This window comes from Grampus griseus (genome assembly GCF_964374135.1).
Source record: "Grampus griseus genome assembly, chromosome: 21".
Taxonomy (NCBI): Eukaryota; Metazoa; Chordata; class Mammalia; order Artiodactyla; family Delphinidae; genus Grampus; species Grampus griseus.
In genome coordinates, this window is record NC_139015.1 from 6,023,907 (window position 1) to 6,045,882 (window position 21,976).

Consider the following 21,976-nt stretch of genomic DNA (forward strand, 5'->3'; position numbering starts at 1 on the left):
AGCATAAGCAAAATAAAAAAATTCACTCAACAACCATGCACACATAATTATCTTGAACCAAGTGCTTTCAGCAGTCTGATTATCACCATTATATGATTTTAAGAACAAAGATCAGGAAAATCTAAAGACTAGTGTAAGTCATCCCAATAATAATGCCAGAATGTTAAGCCGGTTCAACATGCCTACCACAGACACTGAAAAAAAAGGATTTAGAGGTAAGTGAAGTAACATGTTTCAAAGACATTGTAGCTTCCCAAAGAGGGAACTTGAAAATCTCCTTAGGGTCTTCAATGTCTAATTAGGGGACTTTGAGGTAAACAGCCTGACAGAAATTAGGGTTACCACTTTATGGGCATACCTACACCCTTAGATCGTTGGAAACAATGATGACCCAGATTAAAAATACTTGGTTCCAGCTGCAGTGTTGCCACTACCTATGTGACCTTAGTGAAATCATATTCTTTATGTGGACATGGATTCCCTTATCTGTAAAACTAAAGAATTAACCATTAAATTGCCTTCTAATTTTAAGTCATTAACATCATATACTTTTATATTAGCTGTCGCTACAAGTGTGTCTTCTTCTGACAGAATTGAGAGCCAGGTGAGAAGTACGTGAACTCCTTTAAGAGGGGGCAGCTATACATCAGATAGATCCCAAGATATTCATAGATTAGGCAAAGATCAAACATTTTAACATACATAAATATCTTTGATTGTATTTGAAAGAATCTTATAGATGAATCAAGGAAGAGGGAGAGTTACCCAGACTTAATCTATGTTCAGTGAACACAGATGTTATTTTGAGGGATGTGAACATCCTGACATCAACAGTGGAGAAAACAATCTTAGTTTTTACAAGGATCTGAATGAATCAGCCTGAAAATGGCCATGTTCCCTTTTCCCTGTAAGTCTACACTTTAATATTCCAACTTCTCCATCATGAGCACCAAGGGTGTAACTCAGGTTGTTAAAATGCTCCCTTCCTATTTTGCGTTCTGCTTAAAATTTTGCCATTGACGCGCCGTCCCAAATCCATGCTTTTTCCAAATTCCTCTGCTCCCTATTAATAACTTGATATAATTCTCTTTTGTTGAGCTCTGTATTATGCGCCTAATTTCTACCATTCACAAATGTTCCCTCACCAACAGACTGCATCACTTCCATTCACTAACCAAGTCTGACCCAGTAGCCGCCATTTTCACTCCCCTTTTTGGAGGTGGGGGCCCTTGTAAAAGCTGCTCCATTTGTATGCTGAGCCTGATGTCACATGTCAGAGCTGCTCCACTTCCACATCAGTTTGAGCCCCCTTTTCTAGTCATGGAGCTTTTGGAACTCATTTTCTGTTGGTGGAAATCCTTGTCCCGCTTCACAGTTTTGGCCTCATCAGTTCTAAGGAAGATGATCATGTTGGACTTTCGCATCCCTAAGACTGTGCATTCGGGTCTGAGATGGCCACAGTATAATGACGCATCCGAGTAGGTCTCCTAAGAAATCTGTCTCTACAGTTATTCACCGTCTTACCTTTTGGTATTATAGTCAAAGAGAGGAGGAGAACAGAAAGCAGTAAATGGAGTCTCATGGTTGAATGCCCGGTAGAGAAGTGAATAATCAGGAATAGCGGGATTCAGGGCCTTTTATTTACTTCTGGAGACTGAGGTTCCTTTTAGTCAGTGAAGCTTAACAAGTAAGAAAATAAAACAGCTTCCGCTGGAATATTTCCAAGCCCTGAACTCCCTAATTTGGTGACAAATTAACCTAACTGCTGCAGACCAGATGGCTAATCCTTTACTTTTTCTGTGGGCTCTCAAGTTTCTCAGAGGTCAGTATCTTTGGCCAGTCATCTTTTAAAGGGTCACTGAGTGTAATAGTCCTTGTTACCAAAGTCCTCTGAATTGCAAGGGAGCTCTTCCGCAGCAAACTCTTTTCCACAAGACGGATAAAATAATTGCCTATGGACCATTTCTGAAAAAAAAGAAGCTATATTTTGAAGGTATTCCTTTAAAAGAGAGGCCGGTATCACATATGTACTATGTTCTTAGTAGCATCTGAAAGGTAAATACACTTAGTTCACATTGAAAACTAAAATTTTCTCACTTGTTATTAATCCTTTGTATAACTGTCCCATGTGACAAGATTGATGAGATCAGGAGAGTCAAATAAAGAGCACAGTATTTCCTCAATAGCTGTGTATTGTCTAAACACTATATGCCGAAAGCTTAAAGAGGGACTTCCCTGGTGGTCCAGTGGTTAAGACTCCGTGCTTCCAATGCAGAGGGTGTGGGTTTAATCCTTGGTCAGGAAACTAAGATCCCACGTGCATGGCATGACCAAAAAAAAAATAAATAAATAAATAAGAGAATAAATTTTGGGGGAAAAAAACAAAAGCTTAAAGAGATCCCTAACCTTTCCCCCTACCCTACCATATAGAAACAAAGTATAGAAAGCCTAAGTATATGCCTTTGGCCAATAACCAATTGACCTAAAACCAGTTTATCTAAAGTTAATTGACCTATGATCAATGGCTTAATGACACATTTATCTAAATTTACTTATTTTTTCATTTATAAACTTTTATATGTGATATCAGCTTTTTACAGAAAAATTTTATATACTTTTATGTCTTCTATTATGACTACTTTTGATCACTTACATGTTTATTAACTAATGAGTTTATCTATTTTGAAAACTTGAGATACAGTTGACATATAACATTGTGTAACTTTAAGGTGTACGACATGTTGATGTGATACATTTATGTATTGTAGTGTGATTGCCACCACAGTGTTAGCTGACACCTCTATTAGGTCACATAATTATCATTTCTTCTGTGTAGCGAGAACAATTAAGATGTGGTTTCCTATGACTCTGAGGTTTATCGTACAGTGTTGTTGACTATAATCACTATGTTGCCCATTAGATCTCCAGAACTTACTTATCTACTGGTTGTAAGTTTGTACCCTGAAACAGCATCTCCCCAATTCCCCCACTCCCAGCCCCTGGTAGCCACCATTCTACCCTCTGTTGTGATGAGTTTGGCTTTTTAGATTCCACATCAAAGTGAGATCACACACTATTTGTGTTTCTCTGTCAGACTCATCTCACTTAGCATAATGCCCTCCAGGTACTTCCATGCTGTTGCAAATGGCAGGATTTCATTTTTTTTCTCATGGGTGAATAATATTTCATTGTGTATATACACACACACACACACACGCTTCTTCATCTGCTGATGGACACTTGGGTTGTTGTCATATCTTGGCTATTGTGAATAATGCTGGAAAGATCACGGGAATGCAGATAATTCTTCAAGATCCTGATTTCATTTCCTTTGTATATATGCCCCAAAGTGGGATTGCTGGATCATAGGGTAACGCTATTTTTACTTTTTTGAGGAACCTCCACGCTTTTCCATAGTGGCTGCACCATTTCACATCCCACCAACAGTGCACAAAGGTTCTCTTTTCTCCACATCCTCACCAGCACTTGTTATTTCTTGTCTTCTTGATGACAGCCATTGTAATAGGTGTGAAGTAATCTTTCACTGTGGTTTTGATGTGCATTTCCTGATGATTAGTGATGTTGAGACTCTTTTCATGTACCTGTTGGTCATTTGTATGTTTGGGAAAATCTCTGTTTAGTTCCTCTGTTCATTTTTTAAAATTGGGTTATTTGGTTTTTGTTATTGAGTTGTATGAGTTCTTTATATATTTATAAATATTAACCCTTATCTGATATATCATTTGCAAATATTTTCTCCCATTGTGTAGATTGCCTTTTCATTTTTGTAGAGTGTTTCTTTTGCTGTGCAGAGCTTTTTAGTTTGATGTAGTCCTGCTTGTTAATTTTTGCCTTTGTTGATTGTGTTTTTGGTGTCATATCCAAAAAATCGTTGCCAAGAAAATGTCAAGGAGATTTTTCCCTGTTTTCTTTTAGGAGTTTTATGGTATAAGGCCTTATGTTTAAGTCTTTAATTCATTTCAAGTTAATTTTTTGTGAGTGGTGTAAGGTAGGGGCACAATTTCAGTGTTCTGCATGTGATTACCCAGTTTTCCCAATACCACTTGCTGGAGAGACTGTCATTTCCTTACTGAGTATTCTTGGCTCCCTCGTCAAGCATTAGTCAACTGTATATGCAGAGATTTATTTTTGGACTCTCTATTCTCTTCCTTTGGTCTCTGCATCTGTTTCTATGCCAAAAGCATTTTATTATTTTAATTTTTGATGCTATTTTAAGTAGAATTTCTTTTTATATTTTCTTTTCAGATAATTATTTGTTAGTGTATAGAAACACTACTGATTTTCATATGTTGATTTTGTATCCTGCAACTTTACTGAATTCATTGACTAGGTCTTACAATTTTTTGGTGGACTCTTTAGGATTTCCTATATATAAAATGTCATCTGAAAATAGAGACAATTTTACTTTTGGTTTCCAATTCTAAAAGCTTTTAATTTCTTTTTCTTGCTTGATTTCTCTGGCTAGGAATTCCAGTACCGTGTTGAATAAGAGTGGTGAGAGTGGACACCCTTGTCTTGTGCGTGATCTTAGAGTGAAAACTTGTAACCTTTCACCATTGAGTATGATTTTGGCTGTGGGTTTGTCATATATGGCCTTTATTATATTGAAATACTTTCCATCTATACCTAAGGTGTTACAAGATTTTATCATGAATGAATGTTAAATTTTGTCAAATGCTTTTTCTGCATCTATTTAGATGATTGCATGATTTTTATCTTTCATTCTATTAACTTGATGTATCACATTTATTGATTTGCATGTTATTAACCATCTTTGCATCCCAATGATAAATCCCATGTGATCATGGTGAATGATTCTTTTAATGTGCTGCTGAATTCAATTTAGTACTAGTATTTTATTGAGATTTTTGTATCTTTAGGTAGATTTGTCTGTAGTTTTCTTCTAGTGTCCTTTTCTGGCTTTGGTATGAGGATAATGCTGACCTCATAAAATGAGTTTGGGAGTGTTTTCACCTCTTCAGTTTTGGGGAAGAGTTTGAAAAGGACTGGCATTAATTCTTCCTTAAATGTTTGGTAAAATTCACCAGTGAAGCCATCTGGTTTTTGATTACTGAATTAATATCCCTTCTAGTAATTGGTCTGTTAAGATTTTCTATTTCTTCTTCATTCAGTCTTGGTAGGTTGTATATTTCTAAGAATTTATCCATTTCTTCTAGGTCTAGTTTCTTGACATAGAGTTATCATAGTAGCCTCTTATGATCCTTTGGATTTTGGTGGTCTCAGTTGTAATGTTTACTTTTTCATTCATAATTTTGTTGATATGGATCCTCTCTCTTTTTTTCCTTGTTTAGCCTAGCTAAAGGTTTGTCAGTTTTGTTTATCTTTTCAAAGAACCAACTCTTAGTTTCGTTAATCATTTCTATTATGTTCCTGTTCTCTATTTCATTTATTTCTGCCTTAGTCTTTATTATTTCCTTCCTTCTGCTAACTTTGGTCTTGGTTTATTCTTCTTTTCCTAGTTCCTTGAAGCATGGAGTTAGGTTGTTTATTTGAGTTTTTTCTTGTTTCTTAATACAGGCATTTACTGCTATGAACTTCCCTCTTAGAACAGCTTTTGCCGCATCCAATAAGTTTTGGTATATTGTGTTTCCATTTTTTTCTCTCAAGATATATGTATAATTTCCCCTTTAATTTCTTCTTTGATACATTGGTGGTTCAGGAGAGTATTGTTTAATTTTCATGTATTCATGAATTTTCCAGTTTTCCTCCTGTTACTGATTTCTACTTTCATACCACTGTGGTCAGAGAATATACATAGGACTTCAATCTTCTTGAATTTGCCAAGACTTGTTGTGTGGCCTAACATGTTATCTAGTTGAGAAAATGCTACATGTGCACCTATCTATCCATTGTTGAGAGTGGGGTAAATATATCATTTCATCCTCTCCTGGTCTGAAAAGTTTCTGTTGAGAATTCTGCCCTTCTGTTGAGGGCCTCCTGGGAAGTGGCCATGATGCTTGGGAAGCTAGATGTCCACATCAGGCTCTCTTTTTCCCACTGGAGAATCACAGGTCCACGGGGGCTTTCTTGGTCTGGTTCTGTGCCAGCCTCGGGGAGGGGTGATGAGGTTAGAGTGTAGCGATCCATTTACCTTCTAATACCATCCTTCTCAGTGTTCGCGGTCCAAAGAATTTCTTCAGACTCACCCCCTGTTCTGGGATTTTCACAGTGGTGTCTAATCTGTGGATATTTGCTAGTTTGTCTTCTTGTGAGGGAGACTGAAGTCAGGAACGATTTATATAACCATCTCAATAACCAAAAATAGATACTGATGTCAGAAGGCAGGACCTACTGTCTAATGGAAAAATTACTTTCAGAGACCATAGGCTGCCCCTCCAATCGCTTTGCATCCCAGAGTACAAAGGTCTGGGGGTTAGAATGATTTCAAAAGAGGGGCCACCTGCTGTCTGGTGCCACCTCACATTACGGACTCTCTCCCTGCAGCTGTGGTCCTCAGCAGCCCCAGGTACAGCTCCAGAAGTCCTTGATGTGGTGTGTGCTGTGCACAGCAAAGCTGTGGGTGCATGGCTGCCTCTGCCTAGATTTCAGAAGATGCTCTAGAGAGCTGTGGGTCCCAGGCAGAGAACTGCTGCTGAGGCGTGATCACCACTGACAGCCCCCCTTTAGGGCAAAGCCCAGTGGAGCCATATGCGCATGGTTCCCCCAAACTCCAGGCATGCAATGCGTCTCCAGGCACGCTCAGGAGAGCGGCCCGTGTACCCTTCAATGCAGGGAGCTGTGGGGGCGGGGCTGCTTGGAGCCTCAGAGGCCCCAGCCCTGCCCAGGAGTGTCTGGAGAATGGGACCTACGCCTGGATCTCTTGACTGCACTCCAGACTCTCATAAAGGTCTTTCCATCCGTGTATAGTTGTTAAATTAGCCTTTGTGTGAGAAGAGGGGGTCTGGGACCTGCTGTTCTGCAGGTGTGCTTCCTGGAATATTTATGACGATCCTCTCTATTCAGATATTCCTATTCTAGTGTTTAAAGTCTGAACAAAAGAATTGGAAGCATGAAACACACACACACACACACACACACACACACAGTGTCTCCCACAGAAGTTAGCCAACATGTTGAATTATTAAAGCAAGTGTGGCATGTCCAACCGTCAAAAGGATTTAGACAGGATGCTAAGGACTGATGTAAATTAAGTATAAGAAGGATATTTTTATTAAAAAGGATGAAAAAATGCCAGAGACAAGACTTTATTACTGTACATGACTAACTAAAAGGTATTTGTAGGGAGACAGACACAAGTCAGGAGATTATTCTATATTTTGCAAGAGAAAAAAGAGAAAAACTATGACGAATACATCAGTGTTTCCAGAGTCTTTTGGAACACACCATGAGGTTGCTTCTTCTAGGGACTAGAGAGTCTGCTCATCCTGTTTTGATAGCACTTGTAATGTAGTCGAAGCCTGCTGTTCTTTCAAGGTTTTGAAATCTTTCCTACGTACCTGTAAGGGTTTTGCTATTCTCTTATAATCCCCCATCCGCACCCCTGAACTGTGATTGCATCTCATTAGGATAACAGTCTTTCAGGTATTTTTTCCTTAGTTATTTAAGACATCATGTTTCCATGATAAATCAGGAAAACAAGCGGACTTGCCAGCAAATTCCGAATTCTAGATAACAGGTGCCATGGTGTTTTAAATGAGCTAAAGCCAGATTGAGGACCTCTTCTGAGCTCTGAGACTCACGAGCGCTCACAGGCAGCTAGTCTAAGCTGAGGCGCCCAATTCTGCAGAGTCCAGGTATAGATCAGTAATATAGGGGCGAGATTGACTTGGTAGAGAGTCCCGGTTTCCCACCTGTATCCAAAAAGGACATAGTCTTTGTAAACTAAACGCAACTCAGGTGAGGTGCTTATATCTATATTCTCGCCAGATGGTGGAGATGAGGTAGGGAGGGAGAAATGAAAGCAAACCATCAAGCTGTCTCACCACTTACACACTTAATTCCTTACCTACAGTATACCTCTGCTGTTTTAAGGTCAATTTTGCCCTAAATCGAGTAAAGATTATACCAAATTATTATGGGAAATGTCCATACTCTGAGAATCAAAAAAAAAAAAAAAAAAACATAAAGACTTCATAAATACTGCATTATCGGAAGAGAGAAAGGGAGTCTTCACTGCCAGAACACATTTCCTTAATCATCGAGGTTTTATATATGACTGAAAAGTAAGACTCCTTCTAAGAACTGCTTTGAGGTATATAGTTTACTCAAGTCCTAAGGACATTCAGGAAAGGAAAGTGAGACCTTATGACACTAGGGAGGAAGATGAAGTTGTAGCGGAAGTTGTGAAGTATCAAAAATCTATTTAAAAGGGGTATTGACAGCGTACCCTTGGAAGAGGTTACTATGTTTTTTACAGTAAAATGTTTAGGTTCTATAAAAGGGAATTATTTGTGTTGAGGAGTAAAATATTGAGAATCTCTAAATGATCACAATGTTTCCTCATAGCAGTAGAATATCAAAATCTTTTTTGTTGTTGTTGTTAATTGAGGTTTTATTTGTTAGGGTACTTACTTCTGTTGGTCTTCAACCTTTCATTCTCCTTGTTTTCATCTCTTTCCAGTTATCTGCCATGCAGTTACAATCCTTACATATCATCCCAGATTATTTCCTCTTGCCTGATTCCAATTTTCTCCCCTTTCCCTGTTTACATCTCCTCCCCTCCCTGATATTTTCTAGATTTCTTCTATATTTGACCTTTGCATTTCCTTTGTACTCTCTGTATGTCTATTTAATTATGTTGCATATAACTATATTTTCATCTTTGCAACTTGGTTAATCTTTTGATCTTTCTGTGACAAATTTTTTAAAAATTTGTCAAATAAATGGGCTTTCTTACCTCTAAAGAGATTGTTTGGATCTGAAAATGAGTCACAAAGAAGTAGTGTCTGGGTAGATTTTAAATCAATATGTATTTATTTATTTTTCTTGACAAGGGATAATAGAAGTTGATAATAAAGCTAGCAGTGTTTAATATGTGTATTTTAAATTTTTAGATACAAAGACGTTTCCTTTTGATGTTTTTCCAAGTTTCATTTCAATTTATGCTTAATGGGTGGTTGATAATCTGAATAGATAATGGACGTTGGAATTGGCAGAAGAATCCACCACTGGCGACAGCATTTCCACCGTCTTCGGTAGGCACCAATTATATCCTGTTATCTTGCAGGTGTCTCTTCTGCAAAGGCCAGAGAGATTGAAACAGTGGTTTTCAGCAGAAGCCAAACCACTTCTTACTGCAGAAGAAGAGTCAGTGAGATCATTAGTCCATGAATGGAATGTAAACCTGTAAACTTAAGCATGAGAGCAGAAGCGTTCTAGGAAGAGCATTTCTACATGGAGAAAAGAAGCTGGACAAAGGGTCCATTCAGTTGCTTCGTCACACTCACTGACTCCTTTTTACCCAACAGCCAAAACATTAACAAACCCCTCCCTCCTTTTCTTATATGTCTTTGGCATTTTGTTAATTTAGTCTTCAAAAATAACTTTGGTAAATGTCAAAGTGAAACAACGAGGGGATGGACAAAATATATGTTCTAAATACACCAGTGTCTTTATTATTTTAATCCTTCATATGGATCTTCAACCAATATTTGCCAGATGTCTTCTATTCACCAGGCATTTTTCTTTGTACTAGCAATAGAACAGCGGAAATGGCAGAAATATTCTCACAGCACTTATATTCAGTGAGGAAAATCTGACCATACAAAAATAGAATGATAAGGTAATTTCAGAAAGTAATAAGTGGTCAGAACACAATAATACAGTAATGGGCCAGATATAGTCTGGAGGGTGGAGTTGATAAAATGGACCGAGAAAGGCTTTCTGAGGGTACAGCATTTGAGCTGAGATGTGAATGCTGAAAATGAGATAGACAAGCAGATACCCACGTGAGGGTATGACAGGCATGTAGAATAGCAGGAGCAAGGTCCCTTGCTTAGTTTACTTGAAGGACAGAAAGACCTGTGTGGATGGAGCATATTGGGAAAAAAATAAGTTTGATGAGAAATGAGGTGACTTTGGTTAAACAGGATCAAGATCAGATCCATCCATCCATCCATCCAGAAGCTTCCATCAGCTTCTATGTGCTCGTTCTTTTCTTAAAATGTTTAGCATTTCCGGACTTCCCTGGTGGTCCAGTGGTAAAGAATACGCCTTCCAATGCAGGGGACGCGGGTTCGATCCCTGGTCAGAGAACGAAGATCCCACATGCCGTGGGGCAACTGAGCCCATGCGCCACAACTACAGAGCCCACGCGCCCTGGATCCTGCGTGCCACAACTAGAGAAGAGAAAACCTGCACGCGACAACGAGAGAGAAGCCCACGTGCCTCAACAAAAGATCCCGCCTGCCTCAACGAAGATCCCGCCTGCCACAACTAAGACCCGATGCAGCCAAAAATAAATAAATAAATAAATAATAAATCTTAAAAAAAAAAAAGAAAAGTTTAACATTTCACCTCCTCTTTCCTTTAGATAAGGGGTAGGGGAGGATTTCAGGAAAAAAAGAGCCTGTGGGTACTCAGTCGTGGTACAGGTTTATTCTAAACAAATAGAAAACCTCTCAATCTCTTCATGCTTCAATGAGCTCAGAAAGAAGAAGTTATTTTTTCTTTCCAAATGTAGATGTGATCTACCTAACTCAAAGGACGGAGAAGTTTTCATCATGGAGTGTATCAATTAGAGGAAAAGTAAGTTTGTGGACATTCTAAATAATCCTTTCAATTGTATCTAAAATGTAAAGGGTATTAGAAAGCTGAAAATTGGTCATTGTGTCCAGACCATTTTATCCTCCAGATGACTTGTATGGTAGAAAAGCTAATTTAATAAATAACTCTCTAGTGGTAGAGCTGATGCCACAGTCCTCAACATAAACTGGCCTTCCAGTAGAAAATCCGCCTAAAACAAGAGTTAGGAAATGGACAGTTAATAGCTTCACTTTGGACTCATCTGTGTGTTGAGAATTTGCATAGTGTCAAGGTTTTACCACTCAAGAAATAACTCAAGGTCCATTTAATAATTATGGGGTCTATTAATAAGATAGTTTTTGGTGTCATCACATCAGTTTTATTTATATTTGCCTATCGAGGCCATTCCTAGCTAAGAATAATAAGTCAATAGTTTTAGATTAAAATTTGGTGATGATGTTCCTGTTCACTGTGACAGAATGACGTAGACAATATACCCACTTAATCAAGTAACTTAAATGTGTATCTGAAGGGGAGAATGGAAAAGAAAATCAACATTGACACCTGAGAAACATTATTTTTTAACTAGGAAGAGGACGGTATTGCCTTAACCAAGTTAAAGTTTGTCTGAACACAAAAATCCATGTAGTGTCTCGTAGTACAATATCAACCTCGATCTCACGAAGGTCAGAAAGAAAAAAAGAACGTCCACGGTCGGCACTACATGAACATAGCTCTGACATGTTTGAACCACGCCAAAAGTCATAAGGAGGAAAGTCAGTGAGGGCTTGAGCCTGCTGTGTTTCCTCTCCTTCTGTAACTCCCCAGACGCCATTGGAATGGTGTAAGTAGCATTTTGAGAGAATCTATAGGGGTGCCAGAAATCTATAGGGGTGCCAGAAATCCCCGGGTACCATCAATGTATCAGAAACCGAGAAATAACTGAAAGATGCAAACCAAACATGATCAGGTTGAAAGAAAGATTTAAACTTTGCCAAGATTACAGGTTCAATGCTCTCAAATGACTGCTGTTATAGAAAAAATAGACCCTAGAGAATATCTTTGAAATTTTTCTGTTCTTGAAAATGGTAGGGCAATTTCCTGAAATACTCCCTTCTTCAAGGAGAAAAGTCTGTGAACTGAAGCTTGAGCAGTAGGCCCTCTGTATTGGTCAGCTTGGTGAGTGCAGGGCTTTCCGGAAGGTCAGTGCTATCGTCACCCGTCCTAATGGGAGACTGACTCGGGCTTGCCACATTACCAGTTGGTTAAGACTGGAACCCAGGAACTGAGACAAAGAGGGAAGAGGTTTCAGAGCAGTAGCTTTGGTTGGTAGCAGAGACACATTGTCAAATGAGACTGTAAGAAAATGGCAGGCTGAGTATAAGCAATGAATTCATTATGAAAGAAGATCAGGAAGGCCAGACGCCATTGAGTACAAGTTAATGGAATAAATAACATACTTGGATCCTCAGGGACTATTGGAGTCGCCCATGTGAGCAAAGAATTATGTTCCTGCCCTGACAAAGAGAGCAAGCTGGGTAATTTGTAGATCACAGTTTTTAAGAGCCCCTCAGAGATCTGGGTTCTCAAAGAAAGCTAGTTAACTAAAATCCAAAGTCATAAGGTCCTACTAAAATGGAGGGGGCGTGACATCACAAAGGGAACGGTGTATGTCTTTCGGGCACCTCTCAAAGGTCTTATCTTTATTCTCAGAACATGCTAGCTTCCGTTTCCAGACTATCTTCAACTTCTTCTGAAGTTTCACAGACTCTTCTCTCTATAGGATTCTGGAAAATGACAAAACAAGTCACAGCTCATATTGTCCTCACGTGAAATAACACAAATGGAAAAAAAGAGCCATTTGCACTCTTGCTTGCTACAAATACTTAGCATATATACACTTGACCAGACACTGTGTCACTGGATCGGAGATGGAAGCATTGCCTGTTAGTGTGAACCACGTTTTCTTCCAGATAAGGATTCATTTTCTCGCCAATAAACTTGACCTTCAAAATAATGATTTGGGGTCACTCCAGCATACTGTTACACATAGGGGACTGAAAATGGTAAATGCAGTAAAGTTTCCATGGAGGTGTATTTCCACACACACACACACACACACACACACACACATACACATACATATATATATGTATATCTCCCATTTCCTTCACTCCTCAGCTCTTGGTCACCATGATTCTACTCAATATTTCTATTGAGTTTAACTGTTTTAGAGTCCACATGTAAGTGAAATCATGCAGTATTTATCTTTCTCATTTCACTTAGCATAATGTCTCCACTTTCATCCACCTTGTTGCAAATATATATGTATATCAAATCATCATGTTGTACACCCTAAATACATACAACGTTTATTTGACAATAAGGCTGGAAAAAACTTGTTAAAAAAAACGCAAAAAACCTTATGACCTGATTTTAGTCACAACATTACGATGTTGAAAGGGGACCTCATTTTGTTCCTGTCCAAATCTCAGAAACAAAGAAACACAAAACCAAACATTCTCATCACTGTGTTTCCTTTCTTGGTGAATGCCCTTTTACTTTATTCAGGAACCCAGTGCACCCATTTATGCATTAAATATAGTCAGTTATAGCTCTTCCGTATTCCTTTCACTTGTCACCTTCTCTTAACCCAGAGTTTGCCGTCCAGTTGTTCTGTCTCAGCTCAGTCCCAGTGATCATTCCCTTCCAGGCCGCCCCTTCCTGTCTGTCTTCTTCGTTGCCCAAAGACAGGTGTCTAAACTCAGACGAGTTTGTCCATTCCATTATGAGGACAAGCCAATGTATACAGCCCCTCCTACCTTAGCATGTGCCGTCAGGGCTCTCATGGGCGCCTCTGATTCTCCTCACCAGACTGCGGGCGTGATCGCTTCAGCTAACATCACTGTGCTGTAATCCACCACCATCAGTATACCGTGGTCATCACATCTCGGCGTCTTTCCTCATGTTATTTCATTTGTCTGAATTCCCCTCCACTCTCATCTCTAGTCCTCAGATTCACCTCACAAATCATTTTTCATTTATAAATATATGCAATCATGATTTCTTTTGTAAAGTTGGTGTTATGTTGTGGGTTTTTTGTTTATACTTTGACTAATTTCACAAAAAGAATTAGTCCTCTTTCTCTGTAACCCCGTGTTTCCAAATAGTCATGCTTTAACTTTTCACTTATTTTGGTATAATCATTTTTCCTATGTTTGTCTCTTCCCATAAAACTTTAAGATCCTTGTGAGTAGTTATGTGGCTTACGTGTGTTTTAGACCTGAAACTCAGAAAAGTGACTGGAAGATAGTATATTCAGATATAAGCTGACTGACAAATAACTTTATTGAAAACTGAATAAGCAGATATTTTCAAATGACCATTTGGGGTTGAAAAGTTAGAGGTGAAACTGCAAATTGGGAATCTCTTCCACAGGGGACTCAGAAGGAGGGATCAAAGTAAAAGATGAAGACATATAAGCAAAGAAAAGGAATAGGTGGGCCATGGGCTGGAAGCAGCAGAAGAGAAGAAGGAAGAAGGTCGCCTCTGGACTGCTTGAGTCTCAGAGCTCAATAGATATAGATAGATTATAGATGATTGATAGATACAATAGATAATAAATAATAGATGATAAATGATAGATATAGATAGATAGGTAGATACAGATAGATAGATACAGATATATAGGAGCTGAAATGTCTCTTACAGAGACATTTCTCATGGAGTATTCATTGTTTTTCCTTCTTCCAACAATCAGCATAAAGTTGAAAAAGAACCATCATGTGTTTGTTTATCACAGGGAATACTCTTGAACTAATGATTGCTTCTTATTTCTTTATTCTTTCTCTTTCCCTCATTCTCCCATTCTGTTCTCTCATTCATTCTCTCTCCCGCCCATCCCCTCCCCCGGTCTCCCAACCCCATCTCTCTCTCTTACACACACACAAACTCGCACACATAATTGTATGCAAGGTAGATAGGGTCACTTCCACGGCTACTTTAAATGTTGTTATACATTTATCTTTTTAACATATGGCTGGAAAAGACCTGAAATACAATTGTAACACCCTCATGATCCTCCCACCTGAACTTGTGCCCTATTAAAGCATGTTTGCTAGAGGACAGATGCGTACGTGTATTATTCGCTATCTGTTGCTATATAGCGTATTACCAAGAGTCAGTAGCTTAAAACAGTAAGCAGTTACTAACGTAATTTATGTGGTGAGACAGATAAGTGTCTCTGGCCCAAGAGCTCTTACAAGGTTGCTGTAAAATTGGGGGCCTGACTGGAGGTTCATCTGAAGGCTGGGGTGCAAAGGAATCTGCTTCCAAGCTCACTCACTCACTCATGCAGTTGTTCACAGGCTTCACGTCTTCACTGGCCATTTGCTAACGTCATCAGTCCCCTGCCACATGGGTCTTCCCATAAAGGAACCCAGCAGACCATGCGGATATCCTAAATCTGTGGGAAACGCATAACACTAACTCCTGCTTTCTCATCCATTGAGTTACCACCACATTGCATACTTTTGTCCCTGGAGATTTCCTGTGGAAGACTGAGTTATTCTCTTTCTGTTAGACTCCACTAATCATGAACAAACCACAGGTCCAGGGAGCATCATAAAAGGCCATGGATCTGCCATGCTCAGTGACCCCAGGCCCCGACCATGTTGATGACGCTTCCCTTCAGCTGCCGTTCATCCATGAGACTCCATGTGCTTCTCTCCATGCTCCTCTTTTTGACTCTCTTATCCCCAGGTAAGGTGGTGGCTGATTACCTGGGTCTGCAGTTTAGACGGCTATTGGGCAGGTCAGACAAGACCCTGGAATCAGTCTTACAGATTCGTAAACCTCGTATCAACAGCTTCCCTGGGATTACAATGGGGGAGGAGAGGAAAGAGACCTTTCCTTTGCCATTAGCCAAATTGCCTGATGAGGTCACATTCTGCTTTATCCTTACTTTGTGTCTTGGGATGCCTAGGTGAGGCACAGCAATTTATTTGTAGGCAGGTAGATCTGAAAGGATTGGATTTCATCAGCATCTATCATTTTATCTATTCAGTAGGTCGGAAAAAGAAATGGACAGAGTCTTATCAACAGGGGTTAGTGCTAAGGGGTGTCCTGGGGAACTCTGTCCTGTAGGTGTTTGTCTCCTTAAGGAATGGAGACATCAGCATAACGAGTACAACTCTCGCTATGGGAGAGGCATGTCCATAATTGTAGGAGTAGGGTGAGCATTTTTAAAATCCAAACTAGACACTTTTGGAAAGTGAAAGAAGCAGTCTTTTTGTTGTTGTTGTTGTTGTTGTTGTTGTTGTTGTTGCAGTACGCGGGCCTCTCACTGTTATGGCCTCTCCCGCTGCGGAGCACAGGCTCCGGATGCACAGGCCCAGCGGCCATGGCTCACGGGCCCAGCCGCTCCGTGGCATGTGGGATCCTTCCGGACCGGGGCACAAACCTGTGTCGCCTGCATCGGCAGGCAGACTCAACCACTGCGCCACCAGGGCAGCCTAAAGAAGCAGTCTTATAACTGTATCAGAACTAAGGCATAAACCAGAACTGTCTCATCTCAACTGGCCACTGGGCCACTCTATGTAAATGGCACAGACCCAGAATAGGGTTTCAGAAAGAGGATTACGGTTCCCAGGGAGGGGTTACTGAGAAGATCAAGTGCTGGTCCACAGTCTAGGAAGGGATTCTCACGTTAAATAGCAGTCGCACGGCATAGGTACCCCAACATAAATCTAGTCTCGCAAAAGGAGGCAAGAAGGAGGAAAACACATTTTGGAATACTGACGCATGAGTTCTGTAGGAAGAAAATGACTGGGCTGGGAAATGGAGACAGCAACACAAAATGGGATACTCTGTGATCATGGACGCTTAGGGCTAAGACTGTCAATTAAAAACTATCAGGCTCAAACTCGTCATTTTTAGATAAGATGACTGAGGTCCACAGAAGTACTTCACAATCTATAATTTAAGTATTCATACCTGCATCTGAAAACAACATGTCACGGTTGAGGAGGTTGATAGTCAATTCTGTAGAAAGAGTTTAAATAGTTTGTAGGTCATGTAAGACTAGCTGGTAGCAGTGGGAGCAAACATATTAAGAAGACACATATTGGACACAGTGATCTCTGCATTTCTTTTTTCATTAAAGAGGAATTTGTTTAGAGTATACTAACTGTCAGGTTCTGCTCTAAATTTCCTATTGGCTATCGTATGATTTCAATGAAGACTATGACTAGAACAGAGAAAACTTTCCTGCTTGAATGGTGCTTCCAATGCTAACCTTTATGTTGTTCACATGCTGGTATTCTTTAATCTCTACTCAATTTACTTGCACTCTAAGGACAGACTGACTCAAGTGGCGTGGATTCATTTCCTCTCGACAGAACGGGCCATTAACAAGTCAGACCTATGTGGGCGTCTCCATGCCCCCTGACCAGGGAGGAGCTCTGAGAAAGAGGTTAGGACACGGGGAGGGGGAAGGGTAAGCTGGGACGAAGTGAGAGAGTGGCACGGACACATATACACTCCCAAACATAAAATAGATAGCTAGTGGGAAGCAGCCGCATAGCACAGGGAGATCAGCCTGGTGCTTTGTGACCACCTAGAGGGGTGGGATAGGGAGGGTGGGAGGGACACGCAAGAGGGAAGAGATATGGGGATATATGTATACGTATAGCTGATTCACTTTGTTATACAGCAGAAACTAACACAACACTGTAAAGCAATTATACTCCAGTAAAGATGTTGAAAAAAGAAAAACTGGAGGGCAAGTACTATTACAGTTTTAAGAACAACGTAACTTGAAATAAAATATATAAATATGCTGTCAAAATCTAAAGACTTGATAGAAATGGCTCTAAAATTCATGTCTATAATTAGCCATAATATTAAGTAATACAGAACTTTTCCCTATCATTTGCTACTGTTTTAACTTTAAGATATAAGGAAAGAATTATCTATTTTTATTTGGGAAAAACATTTTTACATTTTACATTGTCTTACGTAATAATTCCACGTTATATAAGAGTAATGTTAGCTTATCTGATCAGTAAACCAGTATAAGGAGTATTTTCATTATTTCCTTTCTAGTTATTAAAATGTTTTTGAATTACTTTATACTTTCTTATTTCAATTTTCATTTGTTATTAAATTACAGTTACATGCATTATTATCAAACATACTTATCTGTGCTATTTTAAAATTGTTCAGGATCCTGAGAGGACTCATATGTAGTCAGTTCTTCTTTATGTCATGTGGAAAATAGAAACTGAGTTATATTTCACATTTATAATGTTTAGAATTGAAAGCGTTTGTAGATTTTACCTTAAAAATTGCTGTTTTAGGTGCGCTATAGTCTTAGTGTATTTTTACTGCTTGATCTGTCAGTTGTGAGTGAGGAGATGTCGTCTGTATTACTCTTTGTCAATTTATGGTTGGGTAACTAGACGTGTTACCTAGATGTGTTATCTAGGATGATAATAGCAGCAGTAACCGTAGCAACGACAGGAGAAACAATAGTAGTAGCAGTTCTATCAGTCAGGATCCAGTCAATTAGAATATACTAGTATTTTGGACAAAGGGGATTTATGTCAGGATTTGTTCAAAGAGAATGCTGAGGGAACCCAGAAATAACTGCAGGAAGTAGATAACACCACTCAGTGGGACAACAAAACGGAAGCAACCAGGAGCCTGGGAAGGAGTCCTGTGACCCTCAGGCCTCGGAGGAGGGGCATGCTGTGCAGCTGTGACTGGTGCCTCTGCAGCTCTAAGGGGAGGCCTTTCAGGGTCAACCCTCAGATCTATGAGGAAGGGGCATCAACTAGCTGTTGCTGGCATCTGTTTGAGGACATGATGAAATTGGTCCTGGAGTGCCATGAGAAGGTGGACCCTGGGGCCGACCGTTTCTTCTGGATGCAACCTGTCATTGCTGTAGCAGCAGTGACAGGAACAAAAATGAGGAAGGAAGTCCCTCCCCCTTCTCCAAGCTCTACATCCCCCTGTAGTGCCTGTCATTAAAGCCAATTGGCAAAGGAGTCTGGGAAATGTAATTTGCACAGTCCTGGTCCCAGCATCACTGGAGAGCATAGTATCAAGGAAATCGGAACAAAGAGACATTGGGGGAAGTGACGCCACAGTGGGTGCAATGTTATAAAGGTTGAGCAGTCAGATTTTCTTTGATGTGCAGATGTTTCAAGTGATTATGTTGTAAACGCATTTGTAATTTCCTTGACAGATTTTTTTTAAAGTATACATAGTTTAGATTCCTACTTTTAAAATATTTATTTATTTATTTGGTTGCACTTGTTGCTAGGGCAAAATACAAAGAGAAGTATGGAACTGGGAATGAATTAAGTCAGATTCGTTCAGGCAATGGGATCTGATGCTAATTGGGTGAGAAGGTGGTTAGGCACTGAAAAAGATGGAGAAGCAAAAACAGGAGAGAAACAATATGTAAGAATGAAAAATATCACCAATTATGCTGGAGTGTCTGAGACTTACTTTCACATGCTGCATGTCCATGAATTAAACGCACACCATTCTGAAGGATAGTTATGGGAGTGGGTGGATGCCTCACACCTATTTAGGGCTTTCCTAGGAAGGCTACAACATGCTCTTGAGACAAGATATTTATCCTCTTCTGGGTTTTGGTTCTTACCATTTTGTCAAAGCCTATAGCAGAGTTTTTTCAATCTCAGCACTACTGACATTTTGGGTCAGATAATTCTTTGTCTTGAAGGTCATTTCTGTCATTGTAGGATGTTTAGTAACATCCTTGGTCTCTATCCACTAGGTGCCAGTAGCATATTTCTGGTTGTCACAACTGAAAGTATCTCTAGACATTGCCAATTATGTGCCGGGGGCAAAAGCATCTCCAGTTGAGAACTCTGGCTTATAGCATCTGTATCCTCATGCAGGGTTTGTTTTTCTTCTAGCCATTTGGACCAATCCTTAGGGCTAAGTTTTGGCTGTAGGGTCATCAGGTGGTAGCTGACATTGAATGAACCCAGGAAACAGTTTGGGTTATATGAATACATCAGGAGCAGAGCCAGAGGGGATTTTTTTCCATCGCCCAGTATCAGTGCCCACTGTTTTATACTTTGAACTATAAGAGAGGGTGATGTAGGCTTTTCTGCATGACTGGACCTCCTCCAGATTTTTACCTGTCCCTGTAGTGGTGCCAGGCCTCAAAGGTACAGGAAAGGTATGGGGGTGGAAGCTGTGGTTACTCTGGAAGGCTGTGTTCTGGGTGGAGAAATATAGCAGGTTCTTGTAAGTGAACTCTATCCTGACATTCAAGCTTAACGAAAAGAAGACACAAGCTATTAGAAGTCAGATAAAGGGAGCAATAAAAGCAGAAGACAGGAACAGAATTGATATTTGTACTGTCTTTTAAGTCAGATTTATTGAGATGTCTCACACAACAGACATCTGAATTTTATTCCTTAAAAATTAGCTCAATTCTATGAGATTTAAAAAATCCATATAGTTGTATAACCAACACCACAGTCAATACATAGAACAGTTCTATTACCTACAAAATTCCCCTCACATCCTTTTGTGGTCAACGTCTCCTGTTCCTAGCCCCTGACAATGTCTTATCTTTCTGTCCCTGTAGTTTGTCTTTTCTTCTTTCTTATTTATTTCTTCTTAAGTGAGTTTGTTAGTTTGTTTCTTTAAAAGAATTTGCCTATTTTCATTGATCTTGTTGGATTTATGGACATATGGTTATGCCTAATAATGCCTGGTTATTCATCTTATATCTGTAGGATATGATGTCCTTTCTTTCATGGCTGGCATTGGTAATCTGTTTTCTTTTTGTCTATCTCTCTCAGATCAGAATGGTAAGACATTTATAAATTTTATTCATCTTTTCAAAGAACCGATTTTTGATTTCTTTTTTGTTCTCTATTGATTTTCTGTTTAACTTCTTTTATTATTTACATTAATCTCCTGCTTTTCTTGTTTTAGATTTAATTTGCTCTTCTTTGATGATATAAGCATTTGGATACTATACATTTATTTCAAAATGCTACTGGAGCTTTATTCCACACAGTTTGTTATGTTGTATTTTTACTCAATTCAAATGCTTATTCATTTTTATCCAGAAGTGTGTTGTTTAATTTCCAAATATATGGGAATTTTCTAGGTACTGAGTGTTGATTTCTGGTTTAATTCTAATAAGGTCACAGAGCATATTTTATATGATTTGGATAATTTTATGTCTATCAAGACTTGTTTTGTGGCCCAGAATACAGTTTATATTGGTAAGTGCACACTTAGAAAGAATGTTTATTCTGCTGTTGTTGTGGGAAGCTTTTAAACAATATTAATTAGATTGTTTGTTGTTAGTATTGTCCAGGTCTTTTATATACTTACTGAATTTTTGTCCTCTTATTTTATTGATTACTGAAAAAGAAATGATTTTTATTGAGATGTAAGTGACATACAACATTATATTTCAGGTATACAACATAATGATTCAATATATGTATATATTGGGAAGTGATCACCACAATAAGTCTAATTAACATCCATCACAGTGCATGGCTACAAACTTTTTCCTTGTGATGAGAACTTTAAGATCTACTCTCTTATCAACTTATCTACTCTCTTATCAAGCATGCAGTACAGTATTATTAGCTATAGTCACCCATGCTGTACGTTACGTCCCTAGGACTTATTTATTTATTTATTTTTGCGTTACGCAGGCCTCTCACTGTTGTGGCCTCTCCCGTTGCAGAGCACAGGCTCTGGAGGCACAGGCTCAGTGGCCATGGCCCGCGGGCCCAGCCGCTCCGCGGCATGTGGGATCCTCCCGGACCGGGGCACGAACCCATGTCCCCTGCATCGGCAGGCGGACTCTCAACCACTGCGCCACCAGGGAAGCCCTAGGACTTATTTATTTTATAACTGGAAGTTTGTATCTTTTGACCGTTTCACCCTTTTTACCCACCCCCAACCCCTTGACTCTAGTGACAACCAGTCTGTTCTTTGTATCTATGAGTTTGTTGTTTTTTTGGTTTGATTTTTCTTTTGGATTCCACATATAAATGAGATCATACAGTATTTAACTTATTGCACGTAGCATAATGCCATCAAGGTCCAGCCATGTTGCCACAAATGGCAGGATTTCATTCTTTTCTATGGCTTAATAATATTTCATCATATATATAATGTGTATCACATTTTCCTTATTCATTCATCTATAAGTGGA